The sequence below is a fragment of the Rhea pennata genome, unplaced genomic scaffold (genome assembly GCF_028389875.1).
Source record: "Rhea pennata isolate bPtePen1 unplaced genomic scaffold, bPtePen1.pri scaffold_31, whole genome shotgun sequence".
In the NCBI taxonomy this organism is placed as follows: Eukaryota; Metazoa; Chordata; class Aves; order Rheiformes; family Rheidae; genus Rhea; species Rhea pennata.
Window position 1 is genome coordinate 1086997 of NW_026907678.1, and position 4356 is coordinate 1091352.

A 4356-nucleotide genomic window follows, 5' to 3' on the forward strand; every position below is an offset into this window, starting at 1 on the left:
ACCTGTGGGTGCATCCCATCTGGGCCCATGGATCTGTGGATGTCCAGCATGCCCAGAAGGTCTTTGAGCCTTTGCACCTCAACCAAAGGAAAGTCTTCCCTTCTCTGGACTTTCTCCCTCACGTCCAGGCTACAGGATTCCTGAGGGCTGCCCTTAGCAGTGAAGATTGAAGCAAAGAAGGCATTCACTAATTCTGCCTTCTCTGTATCCCTTGTCACCCGGGCCCATGCCTGATGGAGTAGGAGGCCCACATTTTCCCTAGTCCTCCACTTGCTGCTGATATATTTGAAGAAGCCCTTCGTTGACATCCCTTGCAAGACTCAACTCCAAATGGGCCTTAGCCTTCCTCGCAGCATCTCTATGTACTCTGACTATATTTCTATAATTCTCCCAAGTAGCCTGTCCCCCCTTGCACATTCTGTGTATTTTCTTCTTCTATCTGAATTTGGCCAAGAGCTCCTTGCTCACCCACTCAGGCCTCCTGCCCCTTTTGCTGCACTTCTTACTCATAGGGATGCACCGCTCTTGAGCCTGGAGAAAACCTCAAGCGCCCAACGTGGGGCTCGAACCCACAACCCTGAGATTAAGGGTCTCACGCTCTACCAACTGAGCTATCTGGGCTGCCTATTTGATGCACTCCGGCTCGTGCCTTGGTCTTTTTGCCTGTCCCCTCCACATCACTGGTCTTCATTAAAGGAAGATGACTGCAGGAAATTATGCCCTTGACAGCAAGGCCTTCATCTCGAATGACAAAATGGCAAAACTCTTCACACCTGCACCACTTGGACGGTTTGCACAGGAAGGACATGCTGGCCTGCTCATGCATGGGCCTCTGTGGACAGAGCATGGACTCCTCTAGCCTTCCAGTCTGCTTTCCTATGAGGTTCTCAGCCCTCTCACACTCCTCATCTTCTTCGGCCTTCCCTTCCTGAAGGACCCTGTTACTCCCTGGTGTCTTCTGGGGTCATTCTTTTCTCAGATCTGCATTCTGAAATGGGGGCCAGCTGGGACAGCCTGGCCACTGGAGAAGGTCTCTCTGGCATGGGAGACACACAGGCCTATGAGGGGAAGGCATACAGAGTCACGTGTCTCCCTGCGATTGCTCTGTGTGGTGTTACAGTACCTTTTCTTTCGGCCTGCTCAGCAAAGGCCCTTCCTGAAGCTGCATCTTTATGCACAAACCTGGAAACAAGAAGGCGACAGTGCTTTCAGCAGAGCGCAACACGGCCCCTGGCAGTCTCCACCCAGCAGCTGCAAAGAGGGAGAGCAGAGAGCTACTGTCAGCTCTCCTCTTTGACAAAGCAGAACACAGCACACGTTGGCAATATAGCTTAGGAGCCTGAGTGCATGTAACCTCAATGCCGGGCTGGGCACAAGAGCCCCCAGTCAGAGGGCTTGTCAAGATCTCGTGGTGAGTCACCTTTCCAGGGATGCTTCTCAGGGGGAAAAAACAAACCCATGCAAGAAAGTGTCACATTTTTAGCTCGGAGGCTGTCTTTTTCAGTCTCACCTGCAAGAAAGGGAAGGAGCAGAAGAAGCTTGATTGGAGCAAAGTGGAACCTAACTTCCTCTCTCACACACTGGGGGAAGGGAAAGTAGGCCCTCCTCCATGTGATGCCACCTAAAGACTTCCCAAGGATTCCCAAGACACAAGAGTGACCACGGACTTCACTGAGAAACCTGCATTTGGCAGAGTTATTCTCCACTAGCTTCACGAGGAGACCAACCCGGGCAGCTACACCCTGTCTCTAGCCAATAGTGACAGGTCAGGCCATCCCCAGGAAATTCGCTCCTCACCCACAATCGAGCTGCTCGGCCCTCCCTGGGGTCAGAGAGAGGACTAGGAAACAACACAATCCCAAGCTCTAGCAATACCTGAGGAGCAGGAGAAAGACATGCCATGCTTGAAGTCAACTAGCTCAACACCATCCCGCCCGGTCTAAACCAAGCAGACACAGGCATCATCCAGCACCACCACCACCATTCCCATAAGCACCTGTGCAGTAGGAGGTTGCAGAGCTGACATTTTAACAGACCTCCAACTAGAAGCCCTCCACTGACCCCACCAGAGGGCTGTAGCTGAAATGAAACCACAGGAAGGGCCTTGGAGAAGGGCATCCTCCCATCCGCTATGGGAAGGCATCTCCCATGTTAGAACCTGTCCCCTCCTGCTCCACAGGCACAAGCAGGTCCAGGCGGAAGAAACCAGAGGTAGTGGCTGGCCTTCCTCACAAAAAACCAAACTCATTCGAATGAATTACAAGGTTTTGCAAAGTAAACGATCCAGCTCTAACACGGGCATTTCCAACAGCCTCTCTCGAGCCCAGCAGGAGCACCAGGACACTTTAGTCTTCTTCAGACATCACTCCTGGCCCTTCAGATGTGCTACGCAAAGCCTCCCCCTCTCCCTGGCACACTGGCCATCGCAGTACTCACAGATCTGCCACTCAAGAGCGCAGCTCAACACAAACGCCTCACACATCACAAGTCGCAACAACAAGAGCAGCTCTCTGGCAGACCAAAAACTAGAACTGCTCGCACATCCACACTTAAGGAGCACCTGCCGCTTCCTGAAGAAAGACAAGCTGGGGGAAGCCGTTAGCAACCTTGGGGCCAGAGGCAGGGAACGTAGGGGCATGAGCACATACACTCTTGTGCCTTGTCTGCTCTGACAAGCTCCCAGCCCTGCTATTTCTCACTTTTCCTCCTGCCTCACTCAAAGCAGCAGCCCCATTTTGCAGATTTCAGGGCACAACTGCAGCATGTCCTGAACAGCTTCAGCAAGAGAATGCAGCTTGGCATTTGCTGTTGCCAACTCAGCTGCACCTTTTAGAAAGCGGCTCCTGATGGGGAAAAGGCAAAGGAAGGAGAGGCCAGCATACTTCACACCTTCTCCCAAGGGACTCTCCTCTTGCTTACAAACTCCATCTCTCTGAGCTTTTTCTCATCTACTTTTTCTCCAGCTCCCAGCCTCAGCCTTTCTCCAGCACTTGCTCTTTTCAGCACCGTGAAAGGGCCGCCTGCTAGCACACACCTTTCTGGACACCTTTCTTTCAACTCACACCCTCCTCTGAAATACACAAAGGCAGCTTACAGGCATCAGCTCCCACCCAGCTACCCAGGGCCTTTCTGAGCAACACTCTTACAACACAGCAAAAGCTTCCTTTAATGACAGCTCTAACAGCATTCATTATATTGGTATCCTGATGTTAGCTACCAAGGAAGAACCTTCTCTGAAATGGTGCCAGTCTCCCTGTCATGAGTCCAGGCATCTCCAGCTGCAGGAAGGGAATGCGGGCATTCAGGCCACCACCGATCCCTCGGGCCCCTTTCCACCTTTGGGGCATCTTTCCTCTTTAAAGACGATGGATTCATCTGCCACTGGTCTCTCACTGGCCCAGGGCTTGCAAAGCTACGATCCTTCCACTCACAAAAGCCGCATGCTATGATAAAACAGTGGCTGAGGGGTGGTGGCACCCAGCAGGGAGCCTGAGGCCAAGCCCCAGCTCCAGTCCCAGCCCCGGCCCAACCCAGGAGGCAAGAGCAGGCACCGAGTTGACGGGGCCTAGCCCCTGTGGTGCTGCTCCTCAGTGCTCCTGTGGGCCCGGCCACCCCAGAGTCAAGTCCATGGGCTCAGGAACCCCCAACCCACATGCCCCAAACCCAGCAGCCACCCTCTGCCCACGCCAAGCTGGGGATGAGCCAGGGCCCACACGGCACCCCAGGGTTCACCCCGCCATGGGGAGTGGGGGTTCTATAAGATTCTAGCTTGGTTTTGGTCCTTGTTTTGTCTCCTCGTAAGATTTTGTATTAATTTCAGCAGTGGAACCTGCCTGCAAAGGGCACAATGTCCCAAGGTGCTTAGAGAAACCTATTTTCTGCATTTATGCTCCTCGTCCTCCTGACTACAGCGCCGGGGTGAAAAGGACATGGCATGAAAAATGTACTCCCTTGTTGATTGGCTCAGGCCTTACATCAGTTTTACATTTGTTGTACTAGTGTGGCCAGACGCCTGAACACCAGACTGAGAAAACTGATGAAACGCTCCACTTTGCAGTACATTCCTCGGCACTTACAAGTCGGGCAAAGCAGGGGAAGGTGCTGGCTGCCGGCAGGTATTGCCAGCACTGGCTGCCCGGTCACTGCCCAGGCTGCTTTGATGACTTTAGCACTGGAATGAGCAGACAAGGGCAGGTGACAGACTGGACGGAGGCTGCTCAAGTAGTTCTAGCTGTCGGGACAAGTAAAAGGCATTTTTACCCAAGGAGTGGATGAGCAGTGCTGATCCTGAACCTTTTGCCTCTGAGAAGGGAGCGATAAAAGGGGAGCTGCTTTGAAAACAGGACCAGAGCAGAA

At 53.1% G+C, this 4356-nt stretch overlaps 1 non-coding gene across 1 annotated transcript; it reads right to left on the reverse strand.

Moving 5' to 3' along the window:
• Positions 1-548: 548 nt before the first annotated feature.
• Positions 549-621, reverse strand: TRNAK-CUU (transfer RNA lysine (anticodon CUU)). The gene has a single exon. It is a non-coding gene; the product is annotated as a tRNA-Lys (tRNA).
• Between the last annotated feature and the right edge of the window lie 3735 nt (positions 622-4356).